The sequence below is a fragment of the Carex rostrata genome, chromosome 19 (genome assembly GCF_964058835.1).
Source record: "Carex rostrata chromosome 19, lpCarRost1.2, whole genome shotgun sequence".
In the NCBI taxonomy this organism is placed as follows: Eukaryota; Viridiplantae; Streptophyta; class Magnoliopsida; order Poales; family Cyperaceae; genus Carex; species Carex rostrata.
The window spans coordinates 5,871,699-5,894,678 of record NC_135936.1 but is presented as its reverse complement, the minus strand read 5'-3'; the positions used below and the strand labels follow the sequence as shown (position 1 = coordinate 5,894,678).

General features: G+C 31.8%; 1 pseudogene; it reads right to left on the bottom strand.

The window, feature by feature from the left end:
• Positions 1–1,597: 1,597 nt before the first annotated feature.
• LOC144571975 (transcription factor MUTE pseudogene) lies at positions 1,598–4,014 on the bottom strand (annotated as a pseudogene).
• Between the last annotated feature and the right edge of the window lie 18,966 nt (positions 4,015–22,980).

Sequence of the window (22,980 nt, the reverse complement as noted above, 5' to 3'; positions counted from 1 at the left end):
AATCTTGTAAAATCCATATAAAATCAACTGTTTGGAGGTTTTTCGCGTTCTTCATATCGAAATTCGCGGTTTAACGCATAGAACATTATTATGGATTTTATTTTCAATAAATGCAAATCTCATTTTTGTGAATTTCAAAAAATTAGATTTTAAGGCATTAAATCGACCCGATAAGCTAATGGGTTTTAACCCGATAAGACATTTGAATCCAATTCCTGCCCCTCGGCAAAAATCCTACGTCCGTCCCTAATTGTACTAACCACAAGAAAAACTTTGAAGTTGTGTTCTACCTTAATTATCCAAGTAACAAAAAACTCTTTGGTAAAGAATTCATTTTTTCTTTCTTTTAATTTTTCCTTTTTTTAAACCCTTCTATTTTTTAGGGTTTTTTTTGTTTTTTTGTTTTCCTTTTGTTTTCCTTTTTTTTTTTTCTGTTTTTTCTGTTTTTGTTTTTTTTTTCCTTTATTTTTATTTTCTAACCAATTACAAGAGTGTCCAGCTAATATAACATGGCAAATAAGAGATAAAAAAAAAAAGCAACAACAAAACAATTCAACGAGGGTTTTTTAGGATAATTTTCGCAAGATGGTTGTTATGGATAAGAATGGGATTCTAGCTTTTGCAGGAAGATTTTTTTTGTTTTTATGATTTACGGATCACAAGGATTTTGAGGTTTTGTTGTCTACCAAAAAAAATAATTACTAAGAATAACAATCACAGATATGATAACCGTTAGAAGAGAAAGCCTTTTTAAACTTCAATCTTCAATTTTCCAAACTTCGATCTTCAAACTTCAGCCTTGAAGATTGTAACTATTGCTCTGATACTTTTATTTATTTATTTTGGATTAGGTTGCAGAGTGTTGTTTGATACAATAGCAACTTAATTATTTTGAGTATTATGTTGCCCTTGTTATAGCCGCCACATATAGCTCATATATCTTCCTAATTACAATTGTATATGTATTTCCTTATTTTGTAATATTTTCTCCTTAATACAATATCTCTGAACAAGGAAATAAATCTAATCAACCTAAACTTCTGCTGGTGTATATAAGTGAGCTCCTGGAATGATTGTGGCGCCTTTTACATGTGTATTCCAACAAGTGCAACACTATACATATGCTTAAAAGACTAAATTCTAAACTAATGTACTAATGAGTTCCCTAGCTAGAGATGACCATGCTTAAAAGACGAACATGATAGTAATAAGATGCCCATACAAAGCACTAGCTAGCTGGCGACAAGTCGCTGTCACCTTCGATTTTTCAATCCCTGAACTAACATGGCGAGCTAGCTCTATATGCTAATGTGGCTTCTTAATTTGTACCAGATGCGCCAAGTTACTACTTAAATAAATAAATTTGAGAAACATGCATTGCAGTACTCTAATAATACAAGATAAAATACAATAGCATATATATATAACCACAACTAGTCTAAGTTAAATTGAACTACACAATTGACTACCCTAGTCAAAGTGTAATATTAAGTGACGCTAACGGATACCTTCTTTTAGCCAAAGCATGACACAGAGGTGACAACCAACCAAGTGAAGGCGGAAACTCCAGTGTCAGTGTTTGAGGAAACACGTACTGCTACAGGTTGCATAAGGAGAAGGTCTGTTGAATTTCTTGCACAAGTTCTTCTGCACTTAGCTCGCACTCAATTCCGATCTGTACCAAGTTAAATACATCAAAATATAGTATTCCAAACATATATATAATTTTTTTAGTTGTATAGTTGTGATATTAATTATTTTGTAGGATTGCTCGGTTAACTCTTGCACATATATACATTACTAATTAATTTTATGGAAAAAAGCATGTGTTATTCTACAGATAAAATTAGATACTTCCATTCCTGGGGCATGGAATGGGACGAAAACTGAAGTCCAATAAAATTAGACACCATTTTTTTTTTTTAATTTCTCTTTTAGAATAGTTCTATACTACAAAATGAAATAGGGACTTGTGTTATCACATGCAGCAGGCAATCACATATTTGTGGGCTTTGGTTCTGCATTAAAGACTTGAAAATTTGGCAACATAGTTTTTGTTTGACTTGAAAACTTAGCAACATAGTTTTTGTTTTTTTTTTTATTACTCATGTAGTTGGATCCCAGAATTTTAACTGCAAACTTATGCTGCTTATATTTTATGATCGAGCGGCACACCTAGCTGGAAATAAATCTGCTGTGATTCCAATGGAATAACAGGATCCTGTTATTCCAATCCCAACCATTCAACTTCGTTGAGATTCGTGTATGAAAAAGTTTCTTCATTGAGATTCACGCATGGAGAACTTTGAATGGTTGAGATCAGAATAACAGGACCCTGTTATTCAATGGGAATCGCAGCAGATTTCTTATGCTGTATAATAAAAATTTCAGTTCTAGTCAGAGACACAGCAATAGTACTACAAATTGAACCATGTACGGTTTATATTATACATGAAATTGACATTGAAGATATTTGGACAAAGGATGGTACTACCAAATGGAAGCGTACACCATACATTAATTTGATATCTGATGTAAGTCAATTTATTGCTTCTATAGAGGTGTTTCAAATTTAAGCATGTTGTCTCTTTTAGTGGTGCAAATCTTGATGAACCAGGAATGCTTCTGCATTTCCTAGTCCTAGCAAGATCGAGATGAACAAACAGAACAAACAAAGATTTAAATGACGTTCATTTAAGCAACATAATTCTCATTAAGGTTAATTTGTCATGAATAATAAATGTCGGAGTTAGCTGGACTTTAATATAAAGAAATTTTCAAAAACAGCTTATGGTTTCATGCAGTTATTTTTTTATTTAGTTGAAGTCAAACTTCAAAAATGCTCTTTTTTTGGCATTCTTAACATTAATTCACTAAGAACTAAGATAAACAAAAGTCTAGACAATTGTTGAAGGTTATTTTATTTTTATATCTAAGGTTAATTTTATTATACCTTGATAGTGAAGGAGTTGAGCATGGTGTCCTCGACAGTGCTGATATTGGCATGCAGTACCTCAAGTGAGAGTCTCTGGAGAGCTGCAATTATCTTAAGCGGTTGTCCAGGTATACGCTGTGAGACTGTTTTCAGAAGAAGATTGGGGCCAGCGAACTCAACCTTCACCTCCGGTATGGCTGGTGCTCTGGAAGTCACAGCTCCAAACTCGATACATACACTATGGATAGTGTTCTCTGGAGAGAAAGATAATTCATTTGTTGGTACCGTCATTGTCTTGGGAACATAAATTTGTGGTAATCGTGGTTTATAGGGGCTTCTTGGTTGAGGTGTTCTAGGGCTTGTAGGAAACCCTAATCTTGGACTTATGGGATGCGACTTCGGGCTCAACGGTAAACGAGGACTTATTGTAGGTCTTGGGCTAAGTACATCACTATATACTTTCCTCTGTTTCTTGGCGTCAAGTGATTGAAGCAGTTGTTGTAGCTCCTTGATGTAATCCACAACTCCACCAATTATGGATGCTTGATCTCCCTAGTACAACCGTATGAGTTAGAAATAGTTTAAATACGAGCTCATAAGTGATTACACAAAATAAATTTGACTATAGCACTGCAAATTGAGTGAAGATGTCTAAAGTATTAAATACGAGCTAAAATAACCCTCCTATAAGCTTATTCGTTGAACTAAATTGTTTTCCTTACCCTTTTGACATAAAAGCATGGCATCAAGGAGCGTACTATCGTGAGGTGCTCGTTCATTTGCTTCCTTCTGTTACGCTCCACTGTGATATGTGATATCTTGGTGGGCGAAAGTTGAGCACCCGGTGAATCTAACGAAGCTGATCTTTTTCTCTTTTTTCCAACCTCAGATACCTCTTCATTCCCTGTGATGGTTTCACAACCATCCTTTTGACAAATCACGTGGGTAGATTTGTTGGTTTCGCAGAAGGCATGGCCTTTCAGTGATCCTACTTCTAGGGTTTCCAGTATTTTCAACATTTCTTCAGGAGTGGAACCAAACTCCGATTCACAGAACAGATCTGCAAGGATATCTCCCATTATGACTATGCCCTTTGTCCCTCACGATATTTATGGTTGTATTTAAGCTAGGGTTAACAAACTCAGTCAGCAATGGTTTATTTTTCTTTTTTTTGGAAAGGATGAAAATGGACTGAAGCTATGACAAAGGTACAATCTTATAGAGAGGACGTGCTAGCGATTCTGCGATTGGCTGTGAGAGATTTCGATAGAGTGGAGAGGCAGGAAATTAATATATGGAAGCCAGATAATGCTAGAAGAAACAATTGTTGAAAAACATACTGGAGAGCCATTAATTGGTGCAATAAATATTGGGTATAATTATGACATGCGTGACTAACTATCTTTAATTTGAATGGGGACTTTGCATACATTTAGCGTCAATATAGCTCGATATTATATATACATTTTGTGATGCATGTCTGATCACAGCGCGTATCCATCATGGCCTTATGCGCCATTTTTTATTGATCATGATGAGTTATATATCTTGTGTCACGAGCAGCGTGATATTACTGTTATCCTCTTTATATATAAATGAACTACGTAAACATACGATATGTACAGCATATTATTACTAATTAATAAAGATAATCATATACAAATTCGTTTGAATATTCTAGAACTCTGAGCACATCTTAAAACCGTTTTTAAATTTTTTTTCTATTTTTCCAGTGAATCAACAGAAATAATTTCAAGCAACATTACATGTAAATGCTGAGTCTACAAGCATTGCATAGATGTGAATCCAGGAGACAATTGATCCAAAATGGAGCAAATCTGATATTTTTTGACGAAATCAGTTTGCAACCAGCGTGTACTGACTGAAAACATTTATGGGGGAACACCACCAATCAGGGGCCAAATTGCACCTATAATATATAACTAGGCAATTATGAGTCTGAGAAATACTAATTAAAGAACTACCTCATTGTAAATTTCTAATGATTATTAGTTTTATTTTAAACAATTTTAATTACATCAATCGTCACCAAATTACAAACGAAATCAGTAAGTAAACTCGTCAAAATTCATGAATGAGCAAAGCTGCTTTGTTACCAACCTGTGCATGTACAACCAAAATGACCGCTGCCCTGTCATTTGTACTAAAATATATAGGGAATTTTTCAAAGAATGAAATCTTGAAACATTTACATCACAATGAACTTTATTATTATTGTTTTGTGGTATTTTAAAATTAATTTACAGTATTGTTTTTCTCATAGTGCTTTGATTTTGTTTATGCTTTCATGGTTCATTAATTTATTTTGCAGTGCAATATAAAAAAAATTTACAAGATAAAAACTTTAAAAATAAATTGCAGATCAAGCTCGGTATGCTTGGATGAAATGAGAATAGCTAAAATAGAGGGCTATTCTAGAATAGGGGCTGTTCGAAATAGCAATGTGCATTCAAACAACATTTTTGTTATTTGCATAGTTATAATAGCTGCTATTATCTATTCCTTGTAAATGTTGGAATAACTACTATTCAAAAATGTGAAGAGAAAAAAAAATACTTGCTTCTCTAACACAGTCCCGAAATTATAAAATTGACACCACTTCTGTATCTCCACGCACTACTAGAAAGATGGTCATTGTACACTGCACATTGTACACGGATTTGACAATTTTATATAAAAACCATGTAGAATTTGTAATTTTTTGGAAGCCCAAAATATCTGTGGGTTCTCTACACGGATATTTATTAAAGAATCAATGTAGAAAGCCTTGAGAGAGCTACACGGACGTTTATTAGGAATTGTACACGGATTATTGTTTAAATAATAGTGTAGAAAGTCTTGAGAGAGCTACACGGACCTTTATATAAAGAGCCGTGTAGAAAGGTAGAAATTGTACATGGTTTTATGTTTAAATAACAGTGTAGAAAGCCTTGAGAGATCTACACAGACGTTTAATAAAGAGCAGTGTAGAAATGTTATTTTAGGGTTTTGGTTATATAAAAGGCCTTCTCCTTCTAGCGCCGTTTTGATCAATTAATACTATCTCTTTGTGTATTGAATGTTGGTCTGATTTCTACGCATAAGGAGACCAGATCTGAGATCTTTGAAAGTGAGAAGTAAAAAACGTCTAAGGTCTCCATCATCAGGAAAACCGTTGAAGATCAGTACTAACGCTTCCGCCTAAAGATGTTTGCACTTCAAAACTGTAAGATTTAAATTACTTTGCTATTTTATTTTAGATTTACAAATTCTGGATTGCTTGTATTTTTTAACTACAAAACACGTCATGAATTATTAAGACTATCATTTGATATCAAAGCAATCGTAAATTCATATAATATGCAATATTTTTTTTTATGAAATTAATTTTCAGTGGTTCGTATAAAAGCTATACAGATTCAATTAGTTTTATGTATAAATATTTTCTTATAATTTTGGACGAAAATTTTAATTGAGAATTTTTATTCTCTATTATGTATACACATATATGTTGATGAATGTTATTTGGAGATGCAATATGTTGGAGATCTTTAACCAAGAGACATCATGTCATGGATCACATGTATATTTTTTTTTGATATGTTGGATCTAATACGCCTTAGTTTGTATGAAATTTCGGTCCAAACTAGATCATGTGGATCTATATTTTTTTTTTATAACCAAGCATTTTGCCAAAGCTTGATCATGTGGTTACTAAGTGGTAAGGATATAACTTTTATACAAACATTGTATTGGATCATGAAAAGTATATGTTATGTTTTATCACATGGGATTGTATGCACAAAATGCTTTGTATATATATATGTTGCATGAATTGTAATCTTCTACCTTTTCTTGTTACTAACTAATACCAAATTATAATTGTAGTATGGAACAAAGCAAAAGTGTTATACCAAGGAGCAGATCAACGATGTCAGATGTATGTGGGCAAGGTAGTTTCAATTTAAATTTTGTAATGCTCAATATGGATTTGTATAATTTTGTATAATTTAGTGTACATGAATTATTTATACTGTTGTATAGTTTTTGAATTCTGGGTTTAAAAGGCCTCTGTTTAATGTTTCTCTGTTTTGAAAATCTAATTTTAAATGGCTAGCAAAATCGGAGGCTAGTCACACAAAAAAAATGAAAAAAAAACAATTCTACACGGACATTTAACTAAAGTCCGTGTAGAAAGGTATTTAAACATTAAAAAAAAGTTGGAAAAAAAAATAATTCTACACAGACATTTAACTAAAGTCCGTGTAGAAAGGTATTTAAACATAAAAAAAAATTAATAATAAGAGAGCTACACAGACATTTAGCTAAATGTCCGTGTAGAAAGAGTAATCGTACACGGCTGTTTATGTAATAATCCGAGTAGCTCGGTTATTTTAAGAGCGATGCTGGCAAGTGTTTGTACACGATTATTTATGTAATAATACGTGTAGCTCTCGATAATCGCACACGGATAAATATCCGTGTGTAAATATTCAGGAATTTCTACACCCTCGCATTCCACACGGCAAGAAATCCGTGTAGCTCCCATGTTTATGTCCGTGTACAATCACTTATTCTGTAGTAGTGACGTCATGACAATTCATTTGAGACCTCACTTGCTTATCTTTCCTCTTAATTAGTACCATGTTAACACTATTCTTTATCGGTTATAGGTATTCACTATTTCAAATGTACAATTCAAACAACATTTTTACTAATCCGAATAGCACTATTTTTATACTAATATGAAAATCACTATTTTTTCCTATTCTCATTTGCTATTCTTAAATTTCACTATTCTAGCTTGTGATAACTTTCATCCAAACGTATCCTAATATCAAAGCTAGTCCATAACTCGGAGGATTGATGATGTATCTGGAGCAAATTCTGTACCCTATCTATATATAAAAAAAAACACTAATAACATGCATATTTCCAAAGTAATACAATAATTTGCTACAATTAAGTTAGTACCTTTCTAAGTTCTAACACTTCATTAGAGGTGCGATATTTGTGTTTATTTTGTACTTACGTTATCATATATTCGAGGAATTAAATAACCAGCTAAGTCTCTTGCCCCGGCCGCATAAACAAGAGGATTTTGCCGAATACATCAATAGAATATGAATATTTGAATGTCAAATGTTGTGGAAATTAATCTGATTGTATATTGTTTGCTGCTAATGATACATACATTTTTTTGTAGCCTAGCTAACAATAACTGTCCACTGATCAGTTGTATTTTTTTTTAAAGTATTTGAAATATTTAAAAGTTCAAAATATTATGAAAAATTTTTCCCATCATTCACCTTAATTTTCTCAAATAAAATTCTGAATTTTATTTTCATATATTGGTTGGTCTCTGTCAAATTTTTTATTAACCCAATCAAACTTTATATGAGTTGGGCACTGACTCAGTCGGATCAACCGAGCATTCTGCATGTGAAACCACCCGATCTAGAACCTGAGTGATACTTTGGACATCTTATTAAGAAAATTCCGAACCAATAATTCAAACTTCATCTGATTTAATATGATAGAAATAAGAAAGATAATTGTAATATCAGGCTAAGTTTGGAGCGACAAGATTTAAAGTTATATACAAAGAATAGACATATGTAAACTTGTGCAAAGCTGAGGTTAATTTATATATTCAGGTACAACATAATGTGTCAAGTTAGTTTGACTGCAGCTTAGCAGTAGCTATACGGATACCGCCAAGAATAGTTGGATTGGTGTAAGTTATTTATGGAGGGGTGGAGTTTTTGTTCAAAGAGCTTTGGACAAAATTTCATTCAAAGTCAGTTGTAAACCGTCCGATCTGTATTAAAATTTAAATGGATGGTTTAGATTTACAGAGCCATTTAAAGTTATTAAGTTTTAAATATATTGGTACGAATCTTAAAGCAAATCAAACGATTAAGGCCTGGCTTTGAATGAGATTCTGTCCAAAACCCTTTGGACAAAAGGTTAATTGTATTAATCATGTTATTTAATAAGTCCATGAGTGCATGGCCGATTGGGGTGATATCGCCGTTGCATGCTCGTATTTAATGGACTGTGGCACTTACATTTCACAGCCTACATCGTGTGATAATTTTCTGGCAGTGCTGATTTTAATGCTGCCAAGGCCTATTTATTACATATTTAATAACTTATATGTCAATAATGTTTTCTCAGCTAACTAGCTAGAGCCACTGAGCTAGGTAAGTTGCCAGTAAGAAATGATCGAGAACACATAACACAGTTCCATGTACATTATATTGCAACTTACTAATTAATATTGTAAAATAAGCATGGGTGTTGGCAGATATAAAATAATAATGTTTCTCCTTTTGTCTCACTTTTCACATGGGATTTGTAATTAGTTGTCTCCTAAAAGAAAAAAAGGACAGAGAAACAAATATCTCTTGAGCCTCCACAATGTGTATAATTTGTTGAATGTCCATTAGATTACATATTTTTTGCAATCGGCCATAAGAAAAATTTATATGCATGCATGCCGCGTTGATTTGTCAAACATTCACCAAAATAAGTTATGTTATAGCATCCAATATCACTTATTAATCTTCTCCGTTAATTTTGAAAAAAATGGCCACCAATTAACATTCCAATAACTTTGAAAAAAAATTGGTTTAGATCATTGGATTTTGATCGGTGAAGTGATTTTTATATTGTACCACATGCACATAATTAATTAATGTGACAAAGGATACAACAATAATTATTTATTATTTTTAAAACTACTGTCATATTAGATATAGTTCATTTTGCCAATAAAAGTTCTAAGTATTATATAAAAAATATTGCCATAATTTTCTCTAATTATGACCAAATTTTTTTCTCGAATAATGAGACAATAAGGGAAATGGGGAGTAAACACATTGGGCATCACTTAATAAAAAAAAACGGTGTTTGATTGCTATATATATTTCAATTTCCTATGGTACAATATGACCCACAATCTAATTTCGCCAAACATAATACTGTGGCATTATTAGTCCTAGACTGTTTTTATGACATTAATTCTCAGCAGAAACTATGATTATTAAATCCCTAATTCGAGGTAGGCCAGTCATCGGGATAAAAAATTTACTGGGGAGGAAACATTTTTATATTAGAATATAATGATGTGACTTCCTTTGCTATTTTATATTATAAATTCAAAATTCTATCAACATGCAATGATTGGCAGTTAGAGTTGATACAGATATACAGTACTGAGGCTGGCAAACTCGAATTAACTGATATTGTACAGTTCTCAAATAGTACATGCACAGTAATTTGATTATTCTACTACTTACTTTTACTAAGAAAAATTCTACAATCTATAACTCGACAGAATCCTTGTTTATAACTAATTAACTATGGAGGTCAAACGTGAATGACAGTCAAGTATATAAATTTTTTTTATTACAAATGAAAATCAATTTCACACTATTCATAATATTTTAGTTTAAACTATATTAAAAATAGAGTATAAATACAAAAAATTTGAAAATGAATGAAGTCAATTGACCTCATTCATTGAATGTGGATTCGCCCTGGTAACCAAGCATGTAGGCTTAGGCACCGAATCACTTTCTTAATTAGAGATATCAAGGTACCCTTGCAAGTAAGGGAGGGTATAAGGTATTAATTAATTAACCTCTTCAACATAAAAAACCTCCTAGAGAGAAAAATTACATCACAAAAAAGAGAAAAAAAAAAATGAACACAATCCTCACTGGCTTAACCCATCATACTAGAGCAAACTATCTATAACAAGCATTAACAAGATATTTTTTGTTCGGGTAAACTCCTAAAACTTTCTCAATATATCAATCAAATGCATCCTTTTGAAAAACTTCACAGTGGCTGTTACAAGAAAATAATCAAATGCATCAATAAGAAAATAATGGCTACAATTTATAAAAATACAACTGATGGGCTTTTTCTAATTTCCAAAATATGGGGTGTTTAGCTCCAACCCTTGACAAGCCTGTAAACTAGGGTTCCAGGCAGGAGAATGACACGTTCCATTACGTATGCACGGTTTTGAAGCATGTATACAAAAAGTATATCATTATATATGTAATTTAAACAATAGTATGTAAGATATACACATCAATAATGACCTCCCAGGATCAAATAAGCAATTTGAATGTATTATGCAAATTTCTGAAAGAATTAAATTAATACAGACCATTAGTAAATAAGTATCAAATTCTAATTAATGTGAATAGACAAACATATAGACAACCAATGCATGGATAAATTTGAATACTGAGTTTAGGCTAAAAACGTAGAAATATGATTAATAGTATTAATGTGCACGCAGTAGTGCATGTTGAGACGTCTAGATCTCCTAACCATAAGTAATCTCTCAAATGATCCAACAATATCATTGTGAAAACATGCATATATGGATGATAATCACTCGGTGTGGTATTTAATTAGATCCAGCCTCTGAGGTATACTTAATTCTCCATAACAGAACTAATTAAAACTAACAAGTCTATAAAAATGTGTGATATAAATCATAATAAAAGAAAAAAAATTAACTAAATATTGTGCTAAGTTAAAATATGTCATAATTAAAATGTAAACCAATGATAAATAAAAAAGTGGTGCTTTTGTACTCTAGATCTTCATTTCATCTACCGTCAGCGTTACAGAAGGAAAAGGCAAAATTTATTTGATAAATAATTTTCTATAACTATTCTATGTTTTAATGTGTTCACCTTTGCCTCAACGCTTTGCCTTCAGCTGGTAACATAGAAAATTATATATGGGTATTCATTGGAATTAAATTGCAAATTGTTTATAAGTATTTGCATAGGATACTAATTTTTTCTTTTTCAAAAGATCTACATTTTTACATGTTTCTATAGTTCTAGCACAGTTGTGCTTAGGTTAATGCTTGAAAATTAGAGCTCTTACACCCTTTATATATCAGCATTAATTATTACAAAGCTGATCATATATGCTGGACAACATAAATACCTAGCGAATAGTAGCTTACTTCAAGGCCTCACTATACAAATAGGAACCAAAATTTCGTGGGCCTGTGCATGTATTAATTAGTTGCTTATTGATTTCTCCCTCCTTCCGTCTCTCTCTCACTCTCTCTCTCCTCTCTCAATATGTCTTGTAGAAATTTCATTAATTGAGTACACAGTGACATTGATTGGCACCACGAAAGAGGTATGATATGCTTGATAGCTAGAGAGGATTTACAGCCAGGGTATCGTGGTCTTCTTAAATGCCAAAAATGGCAAAGGATAACAGTATGTACGAATTTTGCTACTGTTTTAACAAATCCATATATTCCCTGAAAAGTTCTTTGAAAATAATAAAAAGCATGCAAAGTGAAAAGCTGAACGTAGAAGGGAAAAGCTGCTGCCATAAGAAAATTAAAAAACATGCATGAATTAAATATGTATCATTTTTGTTTTAGGCGAAACAGGAACATGCAACTGAAGAGGCACCTCACAGCATCTTTACAGCTTTAAATTAGAGAGAGAGAGAGATCTAGTGTGAGATAGAGCAGTTAAATGATGAATTGAATGAGAGGAAAGAGAAGGGTTTAAATGATAAATTGAATGCGAGGAAAGAGAACAGTTTAAATGATGAATTGAATGAGATGAAAGTTGCTGCCACGACGTGTCGGATCCGTAAAGTGTCCAGCCTTGATTTTTTCATGGATTGATAGAATTAATAAAGGCGACCCCAAGCAATCTATGCTAGGGATATGGGGACAAAGTGGCCTACTCCCCACAACAAATGTTCTGTACTTGTCAGTCTTGCCTTGAATAAAGACTATTTTAAATTATATATCAGCCTTCAAGGTAGGGGTGCAAACGGATCGGATAATATCCGACCGTATCTGAATTCGTATCCAAAAATTTGATATGAATATATGATATCTGAATATCCATGCGGATGCGGATATAGATATGGTTTTGAATTTTAATTATCCGTATCCGAATAGCAGATATATACCATATAATTTAATATATAGTATGAAAATATTTATGTATATATCTACGGATATCCGATATCCGATCCGTATCCATAAGTATCCGTATCTGTATGCAAAAAATAAAAGCGAATACAGATATAGTTTACCACTATCCGATTCATATCTGATCCGTTTGCACCCCTACTTCAATAATTAACGATACGAGCAATACGTACGTCCCTTCATCTCTCTCTCTCTCTCTCAATGCATATGTATATATTCAATTAGGTACAGTACATCAGGTAATGCTACTTGTATCTTTAAATGTATAGTATACTTACTGTACAGCTCGTCATTTTTTTGCTGACTAGCTATTTGTAGTATTGTAAGGTACGTATACCCTGAACAATTGAGTTGACATCTGAAACTTATAATCTTTTTCATTTCCAGGGAATAATTGCATAATTAATTTATTGGTTCTACAACCTGAATTTATTTGTTGAACCGTGAGTCCGTGATCATTGAAAGGACAAAAAAAAAACTGCTTATTAATTATACATAACACGTGCCATCTAATAATCCACTAGCTAGCACAATACAATGTAAGCAAAATTAAAAGTACACTATAACCAAAAAAGGGACTGAAAATTTTAATTCTTAGTTAATGTGTAACAGTTCTGAAAAATAACACAAAAGAGTAAAAAGCACACATATAATATAAATCTTGATCAACAAGTTATTTTTAACTTTACTTTGTGAAATTAAGTCAAATAATTTCATGTCATAGATGCGTACGTACAAAAGAAATACAAGTACAATAATTCAGAAATAATAATAATAATAATAATAATAATAATAATAATAATAATAATAATAATAATAATAATAATAATAATAATAATAATAATAATTTAATTCGTTTTGCTTTTCCTTGCAACACTATCTTTTGGTACATAGGTTATAATTTGTTTTTTTTGGACTGTTTTGTAAACTGTTTCTAAAAGTAAATGAAATATTCTGGTACTACCGTCAGTTTCCTGAAAGGAAAATAAAAACAGTGAAACAAGAAAGAGAGAGGAGTTGTCACGTGGCAGGGATTTGGAGAATGATTTTATTATTTACCAAAATTGGGGAAGCTAGATTGATGATTTCGAGACCCAATGATTTCATACAGAGGAGCATGATATATTTCCTAAAAAAAAAAATTCAACATTCAGATGATCAGAGAGAAATTTTGTATCATTATATATATCAGATGACGGGGCTTCAAATTTCTCCATTTTTTGTGTCTCTATCTTCATTTTTAAAAACTTTAATAATTCAAAATTTAAATCTTAAAATTCAAAATAAAATCATTGGATATGAACTACATCATTTTATATATGCATATGTAAAAAATTAGGACATTTCAACTTTGTTTTGTTTGTCATCTTGAGCTTGTAAAAATGTCTACTAATGTGGATAATTTCTAAACGTTGATTTTTTAATTTATTGATTTACATAAAAGAAAAATCAAAATGCTATAATTTTTTATGGGCAAATAGAAAAAATAACATAGATCACATCTAACGGTTTTATTTTGACATTTAAATTTTAAACTTTGAGTTATTTAAGTGTTTAAAAATGGAAACATAATAGAGGCACAAAAAATGAAGGCATTTGAACCCTATATCTTTATAAAATTATTTTCTTTTGCTGCGAAATGATGGCAACCACGTACTGTTCTCTTTTTAATGGTTTTGCTTTACAAGTCATCTCATATTTCTAGAGTAGAACTAGGTTGATCTTAAGTTCACCAAATTTCTTGGTGAACTCAAGTTTAAAATCTGTTAAATCGGCTCAAATGACTAATTTGAACCGTTGAAATCTACCTACCTCACGAGTGATGCATCTACATGTAAAAAATTTAAACATTCGAATTAATTTAGTATAAAGTCAATCAGTCAAAATTAGAAGGTTAATAAATTAATTTTAATGCATTCATTTTTTGAACGTTTTTTGACTGCTTGACTTTATACTAAATTAATTTTATTGCGTTTGCCTCTTTTTTTTTCTTTTTGTAATCGATGTGTTGACAACATATAAATTAACAACAAAAGAGAACTTTAAAGGAGCAGTCAGCCAAATCATTCTTGTATTTTCTTTTATATATCTCATACAAACTTAATTTTATAGGTAATTCCTACTATAATTAGTATAATTTTAAAGGATAAATTGAGTATAAATTAAATAGTAAATTTTATTTCTGGACTCAAAATGAAGTTTACCTCCCTTTTATATACAACTCGAGATATTGTTAAAAATCCAATCAAAAAACCTGTGTTAAAAAAAATTTGAAGAGACTAGCGCTCTAGAACGGGATCCAGTGCTCTTCAAATCCCTCTTCTTTCTCTGCTATTCTCTCTCTCTCCTCTTTTTGAAGAGAGATATAGAGAGAAAATAATAGCAAAAAGTTGTTCTTTTTGCTAGAAAAACAGCTGATATGAATCCGGAGCGTTCTCCCTTTTTCTTAGAAGCTTCGTTGAATACAAGGTAAATCATATCAACAAAAGCAGCGGATACAGATCTATAGTGCTTTCCCTTTTTCTTAGAAACTTTGCTGAAGTCATGGTAAATCATATCGCCTGCTCTATGTCATCAAATTATATGAATTATTTATTTCTTCACTGTATATATTTTTTTTTTTATCATACCGTCATAAGTGAATAAATTAATTTTAGAGAAGCAGATAATTAATGGAACCACAGAAAAGGATCGATGTTGTCCATTTCCTTTCCGAATTGAGACTAGATATAAGATATCCCATCATTTAACTACAATCCAGTTGGTGCATGCATGCATGTTTTGTTTTTACATTATTAATGGCGTCTCTCAGTTGAGTTTCTCAGGTTGAATTGATTTTCTTTTAATGCTGCTTTAAATGCTTTAAATGCATGCATCTATTTAATTAATGTGTTTACAGTCCCATGCATACTTATTTGGCATTTATATAATAAATAAAAAAGGAACGCATTATGTTACAAATATAGCATAGAAGCAAATGGTAAATTATTTTAATTATTTTTAAAAAATAACTTATGTTAATCTCAAAATTAATTTCCTTTTAGACGTCAAATTAAATCTTGTTCGCTTCGTAAAGAGGCGAGACCTAACCTTTGTTATTAATATTCTTGTTGGTTGTTGCTACCATTTGGTTTCTCTCGTCTCTTTCTCTCTGTTTTTTTTTTAAAAAAATAAAAAAGAGAGGAGTTATAATTTCATCATGTCGTCTACATTTCTTACATACATTTTCAGTTTTCAGGTGTATGGATATATATATATATATATATATATATATATATATGAGTAAGGCTACGGTGCTATGGGTTGCATAGAGAACTATGGTGTTACAGCTCAATATTTGAGTTTTCAAAATTCTAACGGTCGATACAAAATATGCACTTACTAAATTTAATACCTAATCTAAAAAAAAAAATCTTCTTAGATGCATATATCTAGTCTTTGAGATTTTTAAATAACCCTGCTACTTACTTTTGTGAGAAAAGTGAAATCTAGTCCACCAATTTCTGTTAAAAGAAATCTCATACTAAAAACCCTGCTACCTTTGAATTTCTTTTTTTTAGATGCTAATAAACAAAATCGGAACACTAAATGCATGAGTTTCGAATTTGAACAAATGATTGGACCGGACTGCGCATATGCATGCATTCATTTTTTTTTTCTTAATGTGTGCATTTTGACAAAACAGAACACTACTTGTATTCGAATCCAAAACATTTACCTTCATACAGGAGCGGAGCCAGACTTTCAATATGTGAGCGTCAAATATGAATGAGAGTCAATCTTATAAAAGTTTCATGTGAAATATGGAGATCAATTTTTCAGTATCCATAGCATTTTACACTGAATTATATATAAAATCATGTATATCTGCAAGGGTATCCACGATATACACTAGAAGAATATATATGTACAAAAAATTTAAAAATTAATGGGGTCAATTGACCCCATACTTCCTTACGAAATCCGCCATTGCCTTTATAAGCATATTTATGTATTCAAAATTCTGAGATAGTCTTATATAATTTTTAAGCACGAAATGCATGCCAGTGACATGCTAAGGAACCATAAGGTCAAACAATTACGTCTTATCTAGAGATCAAACAATTACATCTTATTTAGGGGTCAAACACTTACACTCCGGGGAGGAAGAAACAATCCCCACCTTAATCTAAGGACCGTCCTATGCCAAAAGTTAACCATAAACTTAAATCTGAAATGCAGAACATGATACCTAATTCCATAGATGTTTCCATGGAATAACTCGATCTTTTGAGAGATCGTCTACTGTCTTCGTGAGTGTGAGACAAGTCTTCAATGGCAAGAAACCCTCTTCTTGTCGGTTCGTCGTATGGTTGTAGGAGTAGATCTTCCAAGATAGCAAGATCTGGCCCTTGAGAGATCATCTCCAATTCCCTTAATGGATCTTTCCTCTCTTTTCTTTGATGGTGAAAGAAGAAGAGAAAGCACTCAGATTCTGTCTAAAATAACTACTACTCAGAAATCTGAGTTGTGTATTGTATTTTGTGTTTTGGAGACCCGTCCTTATATAGGGTAACACATCTGGCACTGTGAATGTGGCCGCATCAAAATATGTACGGCCGCACAAATAGCCAAATATGTGTACAAAAACTGCCTTTCTTACAGCCCACGCTCCCAAATCCAAAATTAGCATGTACGAGTTTGTGCTACCCTGCCTGGCCGCACAGATGGTTGCACATAATTGTTGTACCAATATGTGCTCCCCTGCCTGACCTCACGGATGGCGCACAACTGCTTGTAAGTCTTAATAAAAAAAATTCTGGGATTTTGTGTGGCCATGTCTGACCGCACAAATGGCCACACAGGATTTGTGCTACCCTACTGGGCCGCACAAGCTCTCTATTTCCAGTCCAACTCAATGTGAATCTTTGCACATTTACTCTAGTTTTGTGCGGCCTCATAGGGTCACACCTATGGCTGCACAAACCCTCTGAATATGCAGTTTTCTGAATTACAAATCTCAGAATCAATCCATCAATGATTTGATATTTGCCTAAATTGTTCTACACATTTATGGACCACACCCTATTGAATACATAGATTATTATCTAGTATCTTGATTCCATATTTGATCACTTAATTGTGACAATCATATATGACAATATACAATTCATAATTATATTACATATATGTTCAACGTTGGTTATGATCCAACATGATATTATTTTATAAACCCATAATGGACCCAAAAAAAGCACTTTATTTTCTGAAATTTTTATTAATAGCATAAAAAAAAAACCAAAACACCGCCAAAATAGGGGAATTCCATGTTTACCTGGGCCGCTAAGCCAATATGTGGCCAATTTATTGGGGGCCACAGATTGGCTTGGCGGCCCCCCAAAAGTCCAAAAAATACACTATAATATTGAATATATTACAGTTTATAGGGACCTGTAAGCCTAGCCCTCCATAAATGAACCACATATTGGCTTAGCGGCCCGGGTAAATGTAGAATTACCCCGGGTGTTTTGATTTTTTTTAAGGGTATAAATAAAATTTTCGGCTCTATTTCCTTGCCCTTTAAAGTTGTTCTCGTTTCTTATAAGGTTGCCATTTTTTGTTTTCTTACCTCTTTTTGAACAAAATTTTAACTCTAAGAAATCCGATGTATATATATATATTTCATTGTCAATTGATTAGGGTTACCTTCGATCTTAGGCTATGCCGTGAATTTTGTGGATATAAATTTTACGGGGAATTTCATGTATATTTCTCAAAAACTTCAAAATTACGTAATTTACGTACCTAATTAATTGCTTTATCAACTATTTGAACTTATTTTAATTTATAAATTAAGTTATCATTTTACCCTTTAATAAAAATATATATATGTAGTTTGTATAAAAAAAAGAAAGGTTTAGTCTTCTAATTGGTCAATTTTCGAGGACAAATAGTTCATTTCTCCTCTTGTGTTGCATACAAAGCGACATTTAAGCATATGCTTGCGTGCACATCACAAGTAAAAAAAATGAACTATTTACCTCACAACTGATCAATTAGGAGACTAAACATTTCTCTTAAACATGCTTCATATTTTTTTATGTTTGTAATAAAGGATAAAATGATTTACTTTCTAAATTTATAATGAGTTATAATAGAAAATGCAATAAATAAGATGAATTTATGAGTTTTTGATATTTAAATGGGTAAATATGATATTATAAATTTTAGAAGGGAAATATTTAATTTTGAGGTTTTTGAGGCATACAAGAAATTCCCCCTAAATTTTAAAGGTACCAGATCAGTCTACTTTGGAGTGTTATTGTGTGGTCTACCAAAAAAAATTAATGTATGAAGCTAATATAAAATGACGGAAATTAATTAGACTGTCAGATAAAAATCGTGAGGTTTAAATTATATCAACATTGTAAACGTTGTAGGTTTTTAATTGTAATGTGTACACTTAATTTTGGAGAGACGATAGTACCTTTTGACATAAATACATTTGGAATAGCAACATATCGGAATAAATGACCATGTAAAGTTATTGTAACATATATGTATGAGGCCATTTAATATAAATGAATGTGTTCAGTTAGTTGGAGGACATATTTAATGCACTGTCCATCAATTATGGCACAATTTAATAGAGCCGTCGCTCTTCCCTTCTCAATTCCACTACTAGATCTCTCCTCTCTTAAGTCCAATGTCCGTACAAGATCTTTCTAGCTAAATGGAGTACAGCTTGTCATCATCAAGTCATTCTGAGTGTCATTGCTGTTGGCTGGTCTTACCATATTACTCCGGATTCCGTTAACAGTGACCACGATTAATTACATTAACAGTAACTTTATTGGTGCTCTGCAAATGAGTTTCTGGCTCTATTACTATTTAGCATTTATTTAATTGGTCTGTAATTATCTAACTTAGTTTGGTCATAGATGGTTGGTGCTCTGCAAATGAGTTTCTGCCTCTATTACTATTTAGCATTTATTTAATTGGTCTGTTGTAATCTAACTTAGCTTGGTCATGGATGGTTGGTGCTCTGCAAATGAGTTTTTTGCCTCTATTACTATTTAGCACTTATTTAATTGGTATGTAGTTATCTAACTTAGCTTGGTCATAGATGGTTGGTGCTCTGCAAATGAGTTTTTTGCCTCTATTACTATTTAGCACTTATTTAATTGGTATGTAGTTATCTAACTTAGCTTGGTCATAGATGGTTGGTGCTCTGCAAATGAATTTCTCCCTCTATTACTATTTAGCATTTATGTTTTGGTTCTTTGAGTACAACCTAGACGTGAGTATACATCTTAGCTTTTCTAATATTGTCTTATGTATCTATGCTTGATTGTGGTAAAAGTCATGTAATAAACACCTTATTTTGCGCATTAATGATGTCAAATATGAATAAAGTTTGATAAAATAGTAGTTTTTTTAAGTTGTCATAAGTTAACCCATCTAGAGAAGATTCCACATTATTATTTGGAGTTACCTAGTGTTATTAACATTGCTACACGAAATATTATTTGAAATAATTTTAAGAATATATTATAAAAACAAAGTCGGCAGAGAAATTAAAGTTATCTATAATGTAATATATGTTGTTACATGATTATATTTTTCCACCTCTAGTGTAACGTGTATTGTGTTCTAAATTATATAATATTACTTTTTAACTTTAAAAAGCCTTTTGTTATAATTTTTTTTGTATGCGCGTTAGTATGCCACCTACATTTAAGTTTTTGCCAAGTAAGAATGAACTTATAGTTTATGTTCATCCAACCAGAGCCAAGAATGTGTAAGACTAAATTATGTCATCTATATTTTTTTAATTTTAAATTAGTTTGTAATTAAATAAACTTGTTAATTGTTATAAAATGTGTAAGACAAAAAAGTGGGACCAATTGTTGACCATCAAAATACACCGTATTAATAAAATTGGCATACAACACAAACATAAAATATAGTAATATATATACAATTCAACAATTAATTTAAGCAATTACTAAAGTAAATAGTTCTAATTAACCAAACAAAAATAGTTTAATCAATGACTTAACTTTAAGTCACCACCAAACAAATATATCTTATATCATATTAACTTAATTAAAATAAGCAACTTATTCCATCAAAACTTCAATCCACAGTCAAACTTGAAATAAGCATCTTATTTTATAATTAGAATTGTAGAAATCATCTTAATTAGAATTGTGTGGTGGGCTGCTTATGAAGGGTGGAGAGTTTTATTAGTATATGCATCTATGAACAATGTTTATGTTTTAAATAAGAACTTGTCTTTGATCTAGTGGCAAAGGCACATGGCCATATGGGAGGTCATGGGTTCGAAATCCACAAATTAAAGTGAGAAAATCTTCTATAATATATATATATGAGTTTGAAAGTGTGTTGGGTGGCTTGATCCCTAATCCATAATTTAAAAAAAAAATGTTTCTGTTTTAAATAGTAACTGTGACTTTTTATACCACTTCTTTTGGAAAAAAAATATATATTATATTAGAAGTGGAAAAATGATAACATTACATTACTGAACATCGATATCATAATCGTAGACATTATCACTAGAATTACATGCATGTATATAACAGATTTGTGATATGGAATTAATAACGTCAAGTTCTCTCTCTGCTTTAAATTCTCTGTGCTGCTTTGAATTCAGGGCCCCAATGAATCTATTATAAAGAAAAATTCAGACGACAATTGTTCTGTACTTGTAATAAAGACAAATCTATTAAATGGTGACCTTATCAAGAGACTTAGAATAGCCCGTCCGGCTCGCTAGCTATTGGTTAGTGGTCAGGTTGAGCAGCTTAAGTTTAGCCGGTATATTGCTCATTTAAACTATGTGCACATGCATGGCTGCGCTTGTAATGAGCTGCATTCAATTTAACTTCTACGGTGTGCACAAAATTTTACAGCTAGCCACGTCTCTTTTCTATATAACCCTGAGAAAATCATTCTGAGCATTCATACACTAGCCATACGTAAATATTATTTGGCTAGCTAAAATCAGTGTTAACAGCTAACAGTTTCAGAAGATATTTACAAGAATTAATTTTCAATTAACTAACGGTTAACGATATTGCAAAAGCATAAAAAATGAAAAAAATTTGATATATAAAACAAGCATAATTAGTAAAGTTTTCAGTGCTGCACCATTCCAATCATTTATGGATTTTTACATAAACTAAATTTTACCAAAAACATGGGTTGGCCAAAATAGAGAAAATTGATTATATATATTTAACTAGCGGTACCCAATTATTGATCGAGTATATTGCTATATGATTAATATAGATTTTCAATTTTCAACTTTTTCTTTCTACTTTCTCCGTCTCCACTTTTGTATTTTTCTTTTTAATTTGAAATTCATTCGATTGTAAAATACTTTATGATATGCATGTACATTTCACTGAAAATTCTTGGTCGGCATTTATGTATTCCAAGTTCCAGCTAGCTTTCAAAAGTCTCTGCATTATTTAAAATATCACCATATATACTTGAAGCAATCACCTCAGAAGTTATTTACGGCAATGTACAATATCATTGTTCCGGTCTCATGACTAATGTCAGGAAACTGTTTAAATCATATAAATCTTAATTACACTACCTTAAGTACTGCCATAACTTCTCTACCTAAAAAATGAACCCATTAATATATGTGAGATTATTACAACAACAAACTGGTCAGTCTTTAAGTGCGTCTAGCTAGTTCTTCTATGCTTCTTGCGTGCACTTTCTCTTGTGAGCCACTAATATAAGGTGATCAGTTCATGGCTTGGTTCGTATGTGATTCTAATGATTTGGATGCGACTATTGAATTGACAATGCTGAGCTGCTTTTGCTCCACCCTACAAATGAACCTCATGAACTCGGAATATTTCAGCTTGATTTCTTCTGCATGGATAGTTAGAGCTCACAGATGTGATACGTACTACATAGAAGTTTAAAAGCAGTTGATAATTTAGTTGAAAATACTTTGCTGCTTAGACTTCGAACCCTAGTGTGTCTAATAGTGATATTGAATTGTTTCGATTAA